Below are 19,467 nucleotides of genomic sequence, written 5' to 3'. Positions count from 1 at the left end.
CCGTAAAACTGTCAGAATTCATTAGCCCGACGTTCTCGACATTATTATGCACTTAGACTCGTACGTGTTTTCCTGCTGCTGTAACTATCCCGAAATGTATAAAGCACCGATACATCGGAAGAAGGATTTAGAATCACAAATGACCATCAAATTGAATAAGAACCAGTAAAATAATCACCGACTTAAGTCGCTTGATACAGCAATGAAGTCAATACGATGAGCTTGCAAGGAAAAGAAGATCGTGAATCATGTATTGCTTCATCGTTACCGCGGTTTGATTAATTATTTCAACTGCAATTAGACAATAATATCCTTGTACAAAGAACCCCGCAATAATCTTATAGAAATTGGGTTTTGGTGAAATCGTCTAGATTTTTGATATGTTGTAGATCTTGGTGTACTGAAAACAAATCTCCGCAGTCACAACCCTCAGCTGTTAATAGTTTCGACGCTAGAAACTTAACATGTTCATCCTATATCCGGTATTTCTTTGTGCGAAAAAAAATACGAAAGAAATAATTATTTGTAATAAATAAAATTTAGGCATGTAACCGGACTGGGCTACTTTAAGTCTATGGACTCTTTCCCTCCTCCAACCACAATGATTTTACCTATAGATTTCGTTACCCGGTGAGACTTGGTGCAAATCGTTGTTTTTGGTTCTTGGATGGGAAAATGGAGATTAGAGAATGACGAGAGCCGAAAATGCATATCTAGAGCTAAACAGATCATAAGTATGTTTTGCTCGTTTCGTGGTGTAATGCACATTAGCGTGAACCTTATATCAATGCCTTACGAAATGAACGCATATATATACAATGAAAAATAAATTCCTGAAAAATTTGACAGGGTGGCGACAATTTTGTTAAGATGAAACTCCCTGACTTTTGTCGTTCAAAAATTCAGAATTCCCTGACATTTTCCCACGAAACTTGGGTAATGTTTGGCTGCTTTTATGAACAAAAGCTTCAGAAGTTGTGTACCTTGAATATATACATTTGTATCTATAAAAGACATAGTACTGCTTCGTCTGGAAATTACATTAATATAGCTAACAATCACAACGTCAATGACTAGAGTGGTGCAAATCGATCATAGATCATGTCTTGATTAGAGTTTTAGAAATGCGTAAATTTGAAATTGAATTTGACAAGTGTACTTAGATAGTTAAATGATGTTGGAATACGAGTGGCTTAGATGTTGAATATCGATACGTTCGCTGATAGTATCATTTTTGTAAATGTGTATCATTGCTTTAATGAGACGTTTGATCTACTTTCCTCTTTATCAATGATCTTAACTTTATAAAACTAAATGTATGCCCTTCTGCGAGCGCATACTTGTCATTTGTTACGGAAATCCAATTTCATAATATTATTGTGGGGTTTAAATTTGGTCAACTTGTTTCTGATGAAAAATAAGTAACAGATACAAATTTTAGTATGAAGAGAAATTTCCTCCGCGATTTAACCAATTCTATACATGAGGGATTCTCCGTCAACTCGACCACTTTTATTTCGACCATCTCAGATCTGCCCCATAATTGGTTATATCAAAGTACTACTAAAAGGTACTCTATGTGAATTTTTTTCAGATTTTTTAATTCATTATTTGAGAAATTGCCGTTTTTCTTCAAATGAATATATCTCGGAAACTTGAAGTAATTGAAAAAAAATGACTCCACATAAAAGTTGTAGTTTTTTGTTAGCTTTCGAGAGGAATTCTTGAAAAAATTTTTACGTTCCGGTAACGCTGATTTTTTACCAAAAACGGAAGAAATCATTTTTTTTGTTCAAAACGGACCTTTATTTTTTGCTGAAAAAATTACAGTCTTCCAATATGTGTGACAATATCGCCAAAAAATCGCCAGAGTGGCACGGATCGAGGTTCTAGGATAAAAAAAATGAATTAATTTTTTTATACCGGAACCTCGACCGAATTTTATGGGGCAGATCTGAGATGGTCGAAAAAAAAGTGGCCGAGTTGACGGAGAATCCCTCACATATGCATATTATATAACGACAAAAGTCGTACAGGAACATTGTGTATGCAGTAAAGTATAATCATTATACACGTGTACAATTTAAATGTACGTTATACATGTAAAAATAAAATCGATCTGGAGGACGTAGAATATCTTGTTCACAAAATGCAATGAATATTCATGAGGTGAAAATATGAAGAAAAGAGAACAAAAAATTATTGGCAATAATAGTTATCAATACTCGTGTTAGGCCTCGAGCTTTATAGTTATACATGTATATATCACGTGAACCGTAAAAACCTGAAGACCTCGACTTTATTTGCAACCAGGTTCGATGGGACGATGACTGTGAGACATTGTCGATAATCCATACTTATAATTAAGTGAGGTGCGATGATGGAGGAGACTTTAACTTGGGCAGGATAAATGAAAAAAAGCGCTGCCTAGGGACCTATTACCAAAGCACATCCGGCGAATCGCAGGATAATTCGACAGGCGTACATACTGTATATGCAACCCGTTTAGGTACGATAAAATACGCGTTCGCGCGGATGCAGGTTTTGAGAAATAGTAGCCAAACAAGTTCATACGATATCCAAGTGTCGTGTTACATACATGGGACTTGTGCATATACCATTTCTCCCGTTGCAAAACTCGATTGGTGTTTCGTTACAATGATACTTCGCTACGCGTGTTCGTAACTTGTCCCCATGCATCTCGAATACACCGAGTTGTTACATATTCGGTGATTGAAAACGAATCTGACTTAAAGCAACGGAAATCTTACTGCGTTTTATTTCGATTACCATTTCAATACACCATTGCGTTAAAAGCTGATTATTACGACGCCTCGACATGAAATTCAAATTTACTATCAATTAAATGTCCGCTGTCGATGTCATATTGTGGTTTTTTGTACTCAAGAGCTAAACGCCAAATTAAATTTGCGATTCGATCAAATTCGGCGAGTTTTATGTACCGAAGAGGATGGGTTACAGGTTCATTCTAGATAACTGGGAGTGCTTTTATCACAAGTTGATCGGTCATTAAACCGTCCAAATTGACGTTTATTCATCTTCGCACCTGCTCACTATAGCCTATGTATTGTCCCCGCCATTTTTACGGTACCGAGAGTAAGTATTCAGTCGTTGTTTTAATGCTATTCTAATTTTGCCTGACATTGAAATCACCTAGCATGTTACAAGAGTAATCGGTAAATTTTCAAGAAATCACAGACAAAAGGCTAAAGTACCTACCTACGTACTACGAACATTACTAAAATTAATAAACAAAAGAAGGCGGTGTGGTAAATGCCGCGTTTTACTTAAGGCCAGCTACACCTGGTGAAAATTTGTTTACTATTCAAGCAAACGTTGACGGCAGAATTTAAGGATGGTTACCATCTGAGAAAATTTTTGTGATCATTACCCGGCGAGTAAGTCTGCCTGGATCATGAGAAACCGTGTTAGCGATCCGGTAGCTTCTTTATCGACGGAAGCCGTTCTACAAGCAACTGCATACGACCCGCGAACACTCTTCAGTCAACGGTACAAAGAACATGATCCACGCGTGGTAAGCTCGTCGATGAAAGCTCACTACCAAAGAGGACTTGAGAAGCCTGAGATTTAGCCGTGTCCTACAACACAAAATAGATTTCCGGAACTGATTTTCGACGTAACTGGATGGTAACCACGTATCGGTGGCCGACCGATGCTCTGCGGTACTTTTAGTCACGCAAGCAGTGAATAATATGCAGCTCGCCTGGTGCAACATCTGGATCTACGTGACGGATAAAGCGGTCACGCCAGTCTTATACAATATAGTTGTACTTCCGGAATTGATAAGAATTTTCGACCAAGGATTACATAGAAAAAAAATTGATTAGCTGTCTTGAAACAGAAGATGATACGATGAAATATGGTTGATAAATCCCAGAGCGTCGAACACTGGCTTTTAAATGCCGCGCCTTCTCTCAGAACTGAAAAGCATCAAGTAGACGCGCAAAAGGCGCTGTCAAACTTGAAAACTAGGTTATTCGGAAACAAAATTTACTGAAGAGTTCAAGTCTCAGCGCATCAAGAGTGCTTCACTTTTTCATACACATATAGTTTGCGGAATCGGCAAAAAATTCTTTTATTAATTTACGCCAAAACAAGTGTGACCGATTAATCTCTCAAAAAACCTTAAATATCTAGGACTTGTCGTAAAATTCTGTAGCAACCCAATCTGCATCTGCGTCTTTTTGAATCCGACACATTGCGATGCAGATTGTTGCTCTCAGAAACGAATCAAGTCCGGAAGGGAGGTTGGGGTAAATACCAGGCATGCATTATTGTGTGGCGTGACGGTCGGCGGTCCTCTTCGACGCGAAGTCTTCGAGCTTAGTCAGCATCTCTCTCCATCTAGCGTTCCACGAAACGCGATAGATGGGCCAGAGATGCGTATTGCCCATTCAGACGATCACAGAGATATGATGTATGATATAACGGTTGATATCAAGTGAATAATTGAATTGGATAACGACTAAAAGGTGGTTACAAAATGACAAGAAATGAAAAATCGATCATTGTTAAATTACATTATAAACGCTTACGAATGATACGAAGACTCTTATACCGAGTCTTAGATGTGTTTTAAGGGGAAAATCACTGTGATCGTTTGACGCTGCGGATTATAAAAGTTAGTAACATCGTGGTACGTAGCGACCTTCTTACCCTCGCCTGATTCCCAACCGAACCACCCAAAGGAAATGATGAAAAAAGAGACTCACACGCACATGCATAAACCCGACGGATCCCAGAACGACCACCTACCTACCCGGTTACCTATATACGATCTAAACGATTCTCCACTCTTTCCAACACACATCACTCTTTCTCTTTTGCGCCGTGGTCACAGTGACTTACTTTTTTGTTAATTACCTGTAAGGAGCAAAATGTTTTTGTACCATAGTCAGCCAACTGATAGGCGATGTATTTGAAAAGAGTGACATTCGTAAAATGGACAACAACGTATTGCAGACACGAACTTCAATAAAATTATAGTCAAGTCTACTTGCTTGCACTTTATTGGTACATAAACCTTTTGTGAAAAGGGATTAGGAACATCCTATATGCTAATCAACATATTTCTAGGCGAGCTAAACCTGCAGTTGATCGATACTTGCTGGCTGCAAGGTAATTGAAAGTTATCCAAGATGTAACATGCAATATGATTACGTTACGTTATTCCAGACTTTGAAATTTCATGGGTTAAAAAATCATGTAAATATGAATAAAAAATTGTTGGAATATGTTTAAACCTCAGGTGAATCTACCGCTTAAATGGCATTATTGTTAAATTCAAACGTAGATTATCCTGTCAATAGCTCAACACATTTCATTCTCGCGGATGCCGAGTAAGCGATGGTTACCTGTCGCGATGCTCATTCCACTTTCACAAACGTGCAAATATTTTTAAATTTGAGTCACCTATTGCGAAATAGGTAGATTGAATAAAAGTGTTTACTCTGAAATTCAAGCACCGTTGCGATAGCAAATGAGCCTATCCATGCAACTAAGAAATCGCAGATTTGTGTAACAATTGGTACCGCCACGCCACGTGACAGAGGGGACCCATGGAAATACCCGTAACCTAATACGTGCAAACTCACCAACGTTGCCGAGTAATAGAGAAGTTACTCGGATGTCACGGCTTAACTCTGGAATAAACAAAAGAAAGGAAATTCAAATTTTTTATCTCATTTTTATTAGTACTATTGTCTACTTCCATATTTATTCACGGCATGTTACGCAGGGAAAAAAATTCAGTTTTAAATTTACCACCTCGAGTTATAAATTATTGAAAGAATTTTTACCTCCTCCGGGTTGCTCCACACTTCACATGTAGTAAGTTCTCCTAGCATTTAAGGTTGACCGATGAAGGAACATACTTTTCACACTGCAATCAGAATATGAACGAATATTACTCATACAACATACTTCAATCTATAGACGTATATGTAGAATGAGAATTAAAAAAGAAATTTTTCATCTGATCTCCATAATATTTTACTGGTATTTAATGTATCAATAAATATACTGCAAAAATTAATAATAGAAGACTGATAAAATAACCACAAGTATTGAGCAAATGCATGAAATCAGTGAATACTTAAAATCATATGCCATCAAAAGAGACATTGTAATTAAAAATCATATCAAGTACATACCTTCCAGTTTTGTTCACTGTCGTGGGTGGTTAAGTTTTTACATTGCACTCTGACATGGATTCACCGGGTTATATTTTATTCAGATCGCTGCTAAATTCTGTCAATAGTGCTGGAATGCAGTTCATCTCCATAGTCAGCTAAGAGATAACAACGTTTTATTATTATTCTATCTTCCAAATCAATGCACGCACCGTTCATAATTTACGATTGTTTTTATAAAATATGATCAAGAACTGAGTGGCAATAAATTTCGACTAAAGGACAAATTAATCAAAGTGAAAGTAGCATGATAGTATCATTAAGAATGATTTTAGTTGTATACCTGTTTTTTTTTCTTTTTCTACACCATGGCGACCTTTTCAGCTTGTGCATCTTGTTTTCCAACAGTCATGCCTATGGCCACTCTGTTTAGACGTTCACTAACTTTGATCAATATTTTTGCAGTTTATTTCTGTAATTCAGTAGGACAAAAAAATATTTCGTTGTCAATGCAACCTTAAAGTCAACGTAAGTAGCATTCAGGATTTACCATAATTGTTCAAAAATGTAGTAGATATAAGTAAAAACCAACAATCAGCGATGAATTTCACAATAATTAACGTTTAAAGTGAAACGGGGTCTCTCGTGCTCGGAAAAAGATGAGATCGCTGACTTATAATCTTCAGAAACACTTGCAGCGATAAACACGAACCAATGTCAATTGTTCTTAGTTACGAATAGTACGATACACAAAGAACAACGCAAAATAAATTGCTCAATAATAAATGCGTAACAATTGCATTTGAAACGTGGGTTGCCCTGAAAGACGCGATCCGTGTTTGGAATTCCACAACACAAACTCGAATGAAGGTCAAGTTTGACAAGGTCCGTATTATCAAAACTTGAACAAGAAAACCGTAACGGTAGATTATCTGGGCATTTTCTCGGCTCAATCGCATGTGAGTCAAAATTTCAAGCAATTTCAATCTGTCAATGAGTTGTTTAGAAAACTTCAAGAAGCTATGACCTAATATTCTTCACTGTAACAGCGCTCGATTCCACGCTCACTCGCACTTCTTGAGCTGCTGTAACTAGCTCCCTGAACCGATCGAATAAACCTGCTAACAATGCAATTACGCATTTGACGAAAATCAGCAAAAAATAACGCACGATACAGAGATACGAGAATCGAGATCGCTATAAGAACTAAAGTTGCACAAAACAAAACGAAAACACACTCGCGACACAAAACTTACCTTTGATGTTTGCAAACTGTTTTCATTCCAGTAACACGTTTTTTCTTTATGCCACACACATGTATTAAGGTTGATTCACCTGAACCAGTTAGGTAACATAAATTATTTATTGTTTCTTGGTTTTGTCTTGATCCAGAATTAAGGCTATAACAGCCAGTTCATCAGCCCTTCACGATTCGTTCACTATGACTGCTGAACGCTAACTGACGGATAACTGCCGGTACAAATTGAAGATACGCGTAAAATTATCGTACCGATGCCGGTACGTTCCGTTGCTGTTATGTGACGGTTCGTGCCGCATAGTGTACATCAATCTATATTCGTCAATAAGTTTGTTGGACAACGCAATCTGAATTGTAGACTTGTGGCATTCGTGATTTAGTTTCGGCTGTTCGGAAGCGACTGACACCGCGCGACGTTCGGAAACAAAACAAGTCTGGACACGTCGAAAATCTCGTCGGAAGCACGAAGCGAGTTGCGCGCAACGTTGCCGAATATTTACTGATTGTGACCTGCTGACCGCTGTAACACGCGACGGTTAGGCGTAACTTTGAATTCCCTGACAACGTTCTTCGCAGTCGGGCTGTTAACAATCTCCACGCGTTTCTCGTTTGTAAAATCGTTCCGAAATCAATAATGGGACTTGCAAGTACATAAATCGTTTCGTTTTTTAATAAGGAAATAAATTATGAAGAGAAATTCCTGTTTTGTTGAAGATTAGTTGATGAAAAATTCAATTGACTACCACAAAGTCAAAAAATCGGCAAGAACGTAATTTTTCGAACAAAAGATCATATCTTTGTTTGTAATTGTAACTTTGTTTGTAATCCGATTTTGTAGAGGATACATCAGACTATCAGGAAAAACTATTATCCTTATGTCCCGTTGCAAAAACAAATTTATTTCAGGATATGAAAATGGGAAAAGTACGGAATACGAAATATACATAAAGGATCAATAAAAACGTAACAAATAAAGTGTTTGTAAGCAGTTTTCGCATATTCTTGAGGTCTTCTTTTTGAAAAACAATATAATAATTAGTAATAATAAATTGAGGAAGGAATCGTATAACCGTTGACTAAAGAATATAAAGACGGTTGCCCTAATGGGCTTTGGTGTGACAACCGAAAATCGTCGTCTCCTTGCGCCCCGTGAAATGTTTCAACGGTAGAGTTGTGAGCTTATTGCAGAACATCAGAGAGTTACCGATTTCGACATGATGCTGACTGCATTCACCTTCCGAGTGACACGGTCTTCGCAATGGTAAGCCCAAGCCAGTACTTAGCCTGTGTGCACTTACCGACTTGCAACGTTACAAGAAATCAATAATGAGAATAAATTTCTTCCAAAATTCGTAGCAAAACAGTGATTTAATTAAAGTTCAGTACTTTGACATCTTTGAATCAGTATGGCGAGTACTTAGGGACACCGGAACGGTATGGCATGGTCATGATCGTTAACGAAACATCTTTTTCTATGACTGTGCAAAAAATTGGGTCTGTGCTCGTAATTCAAAAAAGCATAACAAATGACACGTTTAATGAAGTATGGCGGACAGTTTGAGACGCCGCATCGGTATGGCATACAACTCCTTCATACTTTGGCTATCTAATGAACAACATAAAATGAGAAATAACTTTGTACTCATTCCCCAAGGGCATAGCTTTTTGTGACACATTCAAAAATTGCGCAGTTCAACGCCGACGACTATAGGCCGCCATACTTGCGTTTTCCTGTTATTTATAACATTGGTATAACTTCTCAAGAAGGTTTAACGATTTACTTATCGTACGTGCTTTTGGCTGTTGTTTCCAGGTCTATACCGGATTCTCTACCTCCTGGATCCTGCGTTCCGGGTGCGCTACCTGCCGCAACTCGACTTCAGGAATAAGAGCTTCGTTGTTTCTGCGCTCAAGGTAATCGTCGGAGACGAAAATCAGCTAGCCGAAATTCTCAGTCCAGAATCGACGGCGCAGTAGAGAGAACGTATGAGAATCGCGCTCCGTAGATTTCGAGTACAGGTTTTTTTCTGATAGGAAGAGAGAGAACAAAGCTTCTTAAAACTTCAAGCGTATTTTAACACACATTTGAAAGGTAAGTACGACGGAAAATTCTTATCCAACTGTCGCAGAACGAAATTAATAGCTACTGTATTTGGGATTGCACGAAAAATGAATTGAAATAATTTATTGTAAACATGACAAGTTTTTGACAAATATTTTAGATGAACTATAATTACAATTGCCATCAAATATTATGAAAATGTTTTACTCACCGAGCACAAATCTTCGTTCTCCTCGTCCACCTTGTTCTCCTCGTCTTCCTCGTCCACCTCCGACCACTTCCAACCACCGCCAACCACCTCCAACCACCTCAGGTTATACCTTGAACAGTACTACATAGTTTTAGTATAAGAACACTTCAAAAATATTGTGTAAGGATTAATGTTGTTAAGATACCCACACACGCAGAGCGTGTAACACCTCAGGCATACAGGATTATCCCCTCTCCCGGCCATCTCATTATCCACATATATACTTGAGCTCTATGAATTGTATTCATTCGTACTCAGTCTACTGAAGCGTCCAGTCCGTAATAAACCTTGTTCTCCATAAGATTGCCTCTCCCGCGTTTCATTTTCCTAACAATATAATTAATTAAATAATTAATCATATAATAAATTCTATTAGCGTATTCGTAGCTACTGAATTTCTGCTCGCGCAAAAAATGCCCCGTGGTTCCTGCGCTCCAGGTCCTTGACCTGGTGACTTTTGACCTTCAAGACTAATTTTCCGTAGTTCTGGCTGTCCAGGTCCATGACCTGATGACTTTTGACCTTCCGGACTAATTTTCAAGTTTACAAATTATATTATTGAAAACGTAATGTTTTGTGCTATCAAACCAATATGCGTGCTTCAGATAACATTTTGAATCGGAAAAAAAATCGAACGACCAGGATCAACAAATTGCAATTGGTGAGTGGTTGGCATTGTATATACAGGAATACATGACAATGATGTCGTTTAATTAGAGCTAAAATTGCTGTGCGTAGTGTTTCAAATCTATCAGCACTTAGCTGATTGTTATGTGGTATTTTTTGACAAAATTTATTGTCATTACATCACAATACGTTATACCTACACGCATGCGTCAACGTGATTTGTAGCATTACATATAAAAAATCTTACATGCAGATTCGGTTTGCCTTACATGCACAAAAACAGTGTTCATTCCGTATATTGTGAAGCAAATACCAGAATTTTTTCGGGAGTCATCGTGACCCAGTCTCCCCTACAACTATGTCATACGGTGAAACACTGACAACGAGTAAGCGAACGCACAAGTACAAAAACCTGTTACGCTAGGCATCCGATCCTGAGCGAGCTTTAGCGAGCTGGTGTTTTAAAATTAGGTATTATTAATTTGCGCACTATTCTATTATCGATGTACGAAAATAACCCAAAAAACTGTGATATCATATTAATTGTCGAGCTCAAACGTAAAAAGTAACGATTCTTACCAAGAAAATTCTGAACAAAAATGAATGTGATTTAATGTATTTTTCTGAATTTTTTAGTTCATCGATGATGGAAATATATGTCAATTTAAAGTAATTTTAGTTTTTACATTTCAGATAGAAATTACGCACTTCATCTTTCCTGCCAATTCGAGATTCTAGCGGCGAGGCGCTTCAATGGCCGGCTAATACCTTCGCCATTTTGCGACAATTTATAATGAGTACATTTTTCTTGTACTGTCCGAATGTGTTTTAATATACACTCGAAATTTTAAAAAGCATCGTTAGTTATCTCCCGTTGGAAAAAATAACCAACAATCAACGTTTCGCTTAAAAATTATGGTAATTGATTGATTTAAAAAAAACGTGTGTACTTTGCCAGATCTTTCATATGGCAGCGTTTGAAGAACTCGGTTTTCACTTTGAACCGACGTGGAAGATATTTTTTCTCCATTATCTGATTTCATTATCGACCTTCTTTCGGTGTTAATTAAATATTTATCTATATGATTATTGATTGTTTTCAGTTGTAAACAAGTTGTATACCATAATAGTACAAAATCAATAATTATGATCAACTATTTTCATGTAAACCAATAACAAAAAGCTATGCTGCTATTTCTGCACAGTGAGTATAACACTTTCATGATATTTGCTGGCAATTGTAATTATATTGTATGTGAAATTTTTTAAACTTGTCATGTTACGATAAATTATTTCAATTATATTTTCGCGCAAGTCGAAATTCAGTAGCTATCGATGAGCTAATGAAATTTCTATAATTTTTTGAAATTTTCTCACAATCTTCTTGGTGAAATCTGTCAATAGAAAAATGATATTAATCCTGAAAAAATCTTTTTGATGTGTTCTGATACTGAAAATATTTCTTAGATTTCGAGGTGTAACCCGAGGTGGTTGGAGATGGTTAAGCGTGGTTAGTGGTGGTCAGGGTGAACGGGAGGGAGGACGAGGAAGACGAGGAGAACAAGGGGGACAAGGAGGACGAGGATTTGTGCTCGGTGAGTAAAACATTTTTATAATATTTGATGGTAATTGTAATTATATTTCATCTAAATTTTTTTACACTTGTCTTGTTTACAATAAATTATTTCAATTCATTTTTCGCGCACGCACAAATTCAGTAGCTATGAATGCGCCAATAGAAGTTATTGTATTATCAATTAATAAATTAATTATATTAATCCTCACACAATATTTTGAAGTGTTCTTATACTGCAAATATGTATTACTGTTCAAGGCATAACCCGAGGTGATTATCGGTGGTTGTTGGAGGTGGTTGGCGGTGGTTAAAGGTGGTCGGAGGTGGACGAGGAGGAGGACGAGGAAGACGAGGAAAACAAGGTGGACGAGGAGGACGAGGATTTGTGCTCGGTGAGTAAAACATTTATATAATATTAATTGGCAATTGCATTTATATTGTATTTCAAATTTTTCAAACTTGTCATCTTTACAATAAATTATTTCAATTCATTTTTCGCGCAAGCTCAAATTTAGTAGCTGTCAGTGCGCTAATAAAATTTCTATAACTTTATAATCTTCTCATAATCTTTTTGGTAAAATATGTCGATAAAAAAATTACATTAAAACTTAAACGGTATTTTTGATTTGTTCTCATCCTGAAAATATTTATTAGTATTCGAAGTATAACTCGAGGTGGTTGGAGGTGGTCGAGCTGGACGAGGTGGAGGACGAGGATTCGTGCTCGGTGAGTTTAAAATTTTTACAATATTTGACGAAGTAGAATCAGCATCAGGAGTAGGATCAGGGGGAGATGTAGAAATAGGAGTCGAAGTAGGAGTAGTGGTAGGAATAGGACTCGGAGTAGGAATATGAGTAGAAGTAGGAATAGTAGGAGTTGGAGTGGGATTAGGAGTAGGAGTAGTCGGAGTAGGAATAGGAGTAGTCGTCGTAGTAGGAGTAGGAGTAGGAGTAGGAGTAGGAGTAGGAGTAGGAGTAGGAGTAGGAGTAGGGGCAGAAGTAGGTAGGGCGGGGTGGGTCGTGTGAGGGGAGGGGAGGGGTGGGAAGGGGATATTATCATAGCAAGTTATCAGTAATAAGCAATTGCGGGTAAAATATTAGCTTACTTTTGTGAGTATTTATGAATATAGCCTCTATGAATATTCATTGTTGGTGTATAAGGTCTGGAAACGTACCTACTTTCTGTAAGAGATGTTGAAGATTTTCAACATACTTATGTTTCAGTTTTGTGCCCCACCAAGTGATCCACTAGGACATATCCTCCGACGTGACATCGCTGTGCTACGTATAAAGAAGAAAAGATTTATTAAGATGCAAGTCGCTCCTCTCTTCTTGTCATTGTGCTTTCAGCCATTGTTGTGCTGTGTGTTTAATATTTAGGACAGTATATAATATAGAATAACAGGTACAGCTACGAATATAGCACTACAATAAATCTTATAGAAATGAGCTCTCATGGAGATTTCTCTGTATTTATAACTCGACGCGAGAAGGCAAAAATCAATTTAATGCCATCTGTAAGGTAATTGGACTCGTATTTGCACTACGAGAACTCGTTGGGCATATTGCGGTGAAGTTTGAAAAATTGTTGTACAAGACATTATATAACTATAAAAATGGATAAAAAATATTATCTCTAATTGTGATTGTAGCTAATACAGCTCTAACCGTATATTGATTATGTTAATGATCTATTGTGACAAGATCGGAATTAGATAAGCTCTCTAAATACTTATTTCCAGTCTATTAATTTATATCATGTATATGTAAATGTATATTTCTTCAGTTTATACAATCACTGCACTAGGATTACCCTTGCCACGTTTTATGTTGCGCTTGTGTAATTTGTATATTATTAACCTTACGTTTTACTCTATTTGCGACAAGTTGTGAGTGTTTCTAATTTCTTGGCAATTATTTATGTACATGTATGTGTATATATGTATATGTATACTTATGCATGTGTATATACATATATACAGAGAGGTATACACAGAGGTTTTAGTATATTTACATACGGATTTCTGTGTATAGGTATACTTGAACTAAAATATCCTTATCTCTAATACGGAGTTCTTCGTAATTCGCATTTTTTCTTGTAACCCAATGTACTACATACGATGGCAAAAATCTAGACCCAACTTAACTGAGTCTCAAAGCCCTGTTGACATGAAAGCAGCTATTCGATAGAAATTATAGTTTATAGTTTACACAGCCTATTGCATGATATTTCATCATAAATACGTATGTTTCAATGTATTTAGGAATAATTTATCAAATGTACAGAGGTCATGTGCAAATAATAAATGAATTCGACCGCAGTTTGATGTATTCATTAGAGCTTTAACAATAAATTTAAGCTTTGTTACTTCTTTTATTTTATTATGGATAATCAAAAACATTTCCGACTATTCGTGCTGGGGAAGCATGGGGATTAAACCAAATGTAGAAAAAGATTAGAAACAGTGTATGTAGAGTACGGGTATTTTTCTAATAATGCAAACACGTGCCGCTAGCTTAGTTTTGACATATCTAGAATACCACGCCTTGCGAATTAGCTTTCCAGACAGAGATGAATGATGAATTTTAAGGACAGCATTATCGTTGTTGAATACTCTATGCCTCGTGGGAAACGAAAATCTGTAACGATAAAATTGATGCACCGGATCATCGTCGACTTTAACTTTTGAAATGTCCTACCATTTTCGAACACCTCCTACCTCCCCCTGCCACCTCCGACCATCAATGGCCACTTTCGACCTCCCCCTATCACCTTCTGCCAGCGCCGACCACCTCCTACCATTTCCGAACACCTCCAACCATCCTATTTACCTATATTACTAGATTAGCTATGATATGGAAAGAGATTCTATTCGACGCGCGCTCGATGTATCCCATAACACTAATATTCAAAATTATTCCAACAACTTTTCATTTGCTCTCTCGATCTTGAATTTTCATAGGCATAGAATCGAAACGCTGTTTCAGCTGGTCGCAAGTGAAGTATCTGCGTTGGGTGGAGGAGCAGAATTGTTTTTCGTAAAGTATTCGGATGGAAAAAAATTCAGAGTAACTGTAATACATCACGGATGCGCTAATTTTGAACGAGACGAAATGGATGCTTCGTATATGAGACAGTATTTAACGCTGCGTAGTGATTTAAAGACCTAACAAGGTGATAGGGAGAGAAAGAACGAAGCTTCTTAACACTTCGAGTGTATTTTAACACACATTTGAAAGATACGAGCAAAATTTTTCATCATCCAACTGTCGCAGAACGGCAGCGTTATTAGCCGACCCGTTCACTGAAGAATATATCTTCAGTCAACGGCTGACCATCGAAGGGCCTGGCCGCTTGAGTCTGGAATCGGCAGGAGAAATAAAGTGCGTATTTCTTGTATGAAATGTGAAAACTCAAATAAATATACATCATATCATATCATCGTACATCATACATCATACATCATACATCATACATCATACATCATACATCATACATCATACATCATCATACAGAGTATTAAAGGTCGAAACCAAAGTTCCGATGTCGGATGTTCAGAAAGTGACGTCACCAACTTAGAATCAGCTAGCCGAATTCCTCAGTCTGGAAACAACCGCGCAGTAGAGCGGACGGATGAGAGTCGCGCTCCGCAAATTTCGAGTACCGGGTTCTCAACCTCCCGGATCCCGCGCTTCGGGTCCGCTACGTATTTCGAGTACCGGGTTCCCAACCTCCCGGATCCCGCGCTTCGGGTCAGCTACGCGGTGAAACTCGACTTTCAGGACACGCGCTCCGTAATTTCTTTACTCGAGGTCCGCTACCTGGTGAAACACGACTTTCAGGACACGCGCTCCGTAATTTCTTTACTGGAGGTCCGCTACCTGGTGAAACACGACTTTCAGTACACGCGCTCCGTAATTTCTTTACTCGAGGTCCGCTACCTAGTAAAGCACGACTTTCAGGACACGCGCTCCGTAATTTCTTTACTCCAGGTCCGCTACCTGGTAAAACACGACTTTCAGGACACGCGCTCCGTAACTTCTTTACTCCAGGTCCGCTACCTGGTGAAACACGACTTTCAGGACACGCGCTCCGTAATTTCTGTACTCGAGGTCCGCTACCTGGTTAAACACGACTTTCAGGACACGCGCTCCGTAGTTTTTGCGCTCAAGGTCCACTACCTGCAGGAACTCGACTTCCAGGACACGCGCTCCGTAATTTCCTTACTCCAGGTCCGCTACCTAGTAAAACACGACTTTCAGGACACGCGCTCCGTAATTTCTTTACTCCAGGTCCGCTACCTGGTGAAACACGACTTTCAGGACACGCGCTCCGTAATTTCTTTACTCGAGGTCCGCTACCTAGTAAAGCACGACTTTCAGGACACGCGCTCCGTAATTTCTTTACTCCAGGTCCGCTACCTGGTAAAACACGACTTTCAGGACACGCGCTCCGTAACTTCTTTACTCCAGGTCCGCTACCTGGTGAAACACGACTTTCAGGACACGCGCTCCGTAATTTCTTTACTCCAGGTCCGCTACCTGGTAAAACACGACTTTCAGGACACGCGCTCCGTAACTTCTTTACTCCAGGTCCGCTACCTGGTGAAACACGACTTTCAGGACACGCGCTCCGTAATTTCTTTACTCGAGGTCCGCTACCTAGTAAAGCACGACTTTCAGGACACGCGCTCCGTAATTTCTTTACTCCAGGTCCGCTACCTGGTAAAACACGACTTTCAGGACACGCGCTCCGTAATTTCTTTACTCCAGGTCCGCTACCTGGTGAAACACGACTTTCAGGACACGCGCTCCGTAATTTCTTTACTCCAGGTCCGCTACCTGGTGAAACACGACTTTCAGGACACGCGCTCCGTAATTTCTTTACTCCAGGTCCGCTACCTGGTGAAACACGACTTTCAGGACACGCGCTCCGTAATTTCTTTACTCGAGGTCCGCTACCTGGTGAAACACGACTTTCAGGACACGCACTCCGTAGTTTTTGCGCTCAAGGTCCACTACCTGCAGGAACTCGACTTCCAGGACACGCGCTCCGTAATTTCTTTACTCCAGGTCCGCTACCTGGTAAAACACGACTTTCAGGACACGCGCTCCGCAGTTTTGGCTGTCCAGGTACTTGACCTGATGACTTATGACCTTCGGGAGTAATTTTGCGTAGTTCCGGCTGTACAGGTTCGCGACCTCGTGACTTTTAACCAAGCACTGTGTAGCTTCTGCGCGGGTCCGCTACGCGGTGAAACTCGACTTCCAGGATAAGCGCTCCGTGGTTCCTGGTTCATGTTTACAATAAATTATTTCAATTCGTTTTTCGCGCAAGCCGAAATTCAGTAACTGTCAGTACGCTAATAAAATTTCTATAACTTTATAATCTTCTCATAATCTTTTTGGTAAAATACGTCGTTAAAAAAATTATATTAAACCTTACACATTATCTTTGATTTGTTCTCATGCGGAAAATAATTATTAGTATTCGAGGTATAACTCGAGGTGGTTGGCGGTGGTTGAAGGTGTTCGGAGTTGGACGAGGAGGAGGACGAGGAAGACAAGGAGATGAAGGTGGACGAGGATCTGTGCTCGGTGAGTAAAACACTTTTATTTGATGGCAATTGTAATTATATTTGATCCAAAATATTTCAAATTAGTCATGTTTACATCAAATTATTTCAATTCATTTTTCGCGCAAGCACATATTCAGTAGCTATGAATAAGCTTATACAATTTATTATATTAGTAAACAATTAATTAATTATATTAATCCTTATACAATATTTTTGATGTGTTCCTATACTGAAAATATTTACATTACATTATTTCAATTCATTTTTCGCCCAAGCACATATTCAGTAGCTATGAATAAGCTTATACAATTTATTATATTATTAAACAATTAGTTAATTATATCAATCCTTATACAATATTTTTGATGTGTTACTATACTGAAAATGTTTACATTAAATTATTTCAATTCATTTCTCGCGCAAGCACATATTCAGTAGCTGTGAATAAGCTTATACAATTAATTCTACTATCAATTAATTAATTAATTATATTAATCCTTACACAATATTTTTGATGTGTTCTCATACTGAAAATATTTATTACTATTCCAGGTATAACCCGAGGTGGTTGGCGGTGGTTGGAGGTGGTCGGAGGTAGACGAGGTGGACCAGGAGGAGGACGAGGAACAGGAGGAGGACGAGGTGGACGAGGAGGAGGCGGGGTGGGTCGTGGGGGGTCGTGGGAGAGGAGGGGCCGGGGAGGGGGAAGGAAGGGGCAGAGGTGGGCGGGGAAGAGGGTGAGGTGGGAAGGGAAGGGGCGGGGAAGGGAGGGGCAGGGGGGAGGGGAAGGGAGGGGGAGGGGGAAGGGGAAGGGGAGGGCGAAGGGGGGAGGGGGGCAGGAGGGAGGGAGGGAGGGAGGGAGGGGCAGGGGGGCGGGCGGGAGGGAGGGAGGGAGGGAGGGAAGGCGGGGGGGGCGGGAGGGGGGGGAGTGGAGGACAGATGTCAATGCAAACCCGTTGGAGTTAATAGAGCAGAACCCCCGCCCGCCCCGCCCTCCCGCCTTCCCTCCCTCCCTCCCGCCTTCCCTCCCTCCCTCCCGCCCGCCCCCCTGCCCCTCCCGCCCTCCCTCCCTCCCTCCTGCCCCCCTCCCCCCTTCGCCCTCCCCTTCCCCTTCCCCCTCCCCCTCCCTTCCCCTCCCCCCTGCCCCTCCCTTCCCCGCCCCTTCCCTTCCCACCTCACCCTCTTCCCCGCCCACCTCTGCCCCTTCCTTCCCCCTCCCCGGCCCCTCCTCTCCCACGACCCCCCACGACCCACCCCGCCTCCTCCTCGTCCACCTCGTCCTCCTCCTGTTCCTCGTCCTCCTCCTGGTCCACCTCGTCTACCTCCGACCACCTCCAACCACCGCCAACCACCTCGGGTTATACCTGGAATAGTAATAAATATTTTCAGTATGAGAACACATCAAAAATATTGTGTAAGGATTAATATAATTAATTAATTAATTGATAGTAGAATTAATTGTATAAGCTTATTCACAGCTACTGAATATGTGCTTGCGCGAGAAATGAATTGAAATAATTTAATGTAAACATTTTCAGTATAGTAACACATCAAAAATATTGTATAAGGATTGATATAATTAACTAATTGTTTAATAATATAATAAATTGTATAAGCTTATTCATAGCTACTGAATATGTGCTTGGGCGAAAAATGAATTGAAATAATGTAATGTAAATATTTTCAGTATAGGAACACATCAAAAATATTGTATAAGGATTAATATAATTAATTAATTGTTTACTAATATAATAAATTGTATAAGCTTATTCATAGCTACTGAATATGTGCTTGCGCGAAAAATGAATTGAAATAATTTGATGTAAACATGACTAATTTGAAATATTTTGGATCAAATATAATTACAATTGCCATCAAATAAAAGTGTTTTACTCACCGAGCACAGATCCTCGTCCACCTTCATCTCCTTGTCTTCCTCGTCC

The 19,467-nt window shown here is 39.3% G+C and overlaps 1 long non-coding RNA gene across 2 annotated transcripts; it reads left to right on the top strand.

Annotated features, from left to right (window-relative positions):
* Positions 1 to 9,878: 9,878 nt before the first annotated feature.
* Positions 9,879 to 12,332, top strand: LOC124293306. 2 transcript variants are annotated; one of them, XR_006903227.1, is made up of 5 exons: positions 9,879 to 10,404; positions 11,064 to 11,288; positions 11,554 to 11,574; positions 11,838 to 11,965; positions 12,205 to 12,332. It is a non-coding gene; the product is annotated as an uncharacterized LOC124293306 (long non-coding RNA). The 2 variants fall into 2 exon arrangements; XR_006903228.1 differs by lacking the exon at positions 11,554 to 11,574.
* The last annotated feature ends 7,135 nt before the right edge of the window (positions 12,333 to 19,467 follow it).

This window comes from Neodiprion lecontei, chromosome 1 (assembly GCF_021901455.1).
Source record: "Neodiprion lecontei isolate iyNeoLeco1 chromosome 1, iyNeoLeco1.1, whole genome shotgun sequence".
In the NCBI taxonomy this organism is placed as follows: domain Eukaryota; kingdom Metazoa; phylum Arthropoda; class Insecta; order Hymenoptera; family Diprionidae; genus Neodiprion; species Neodiprion lecontei.
The sequence above is the reverse complement of the archived record's forward strand: the minus strand, read 5'-3'. Positions and strand labels throughout refer to the sequence as shown.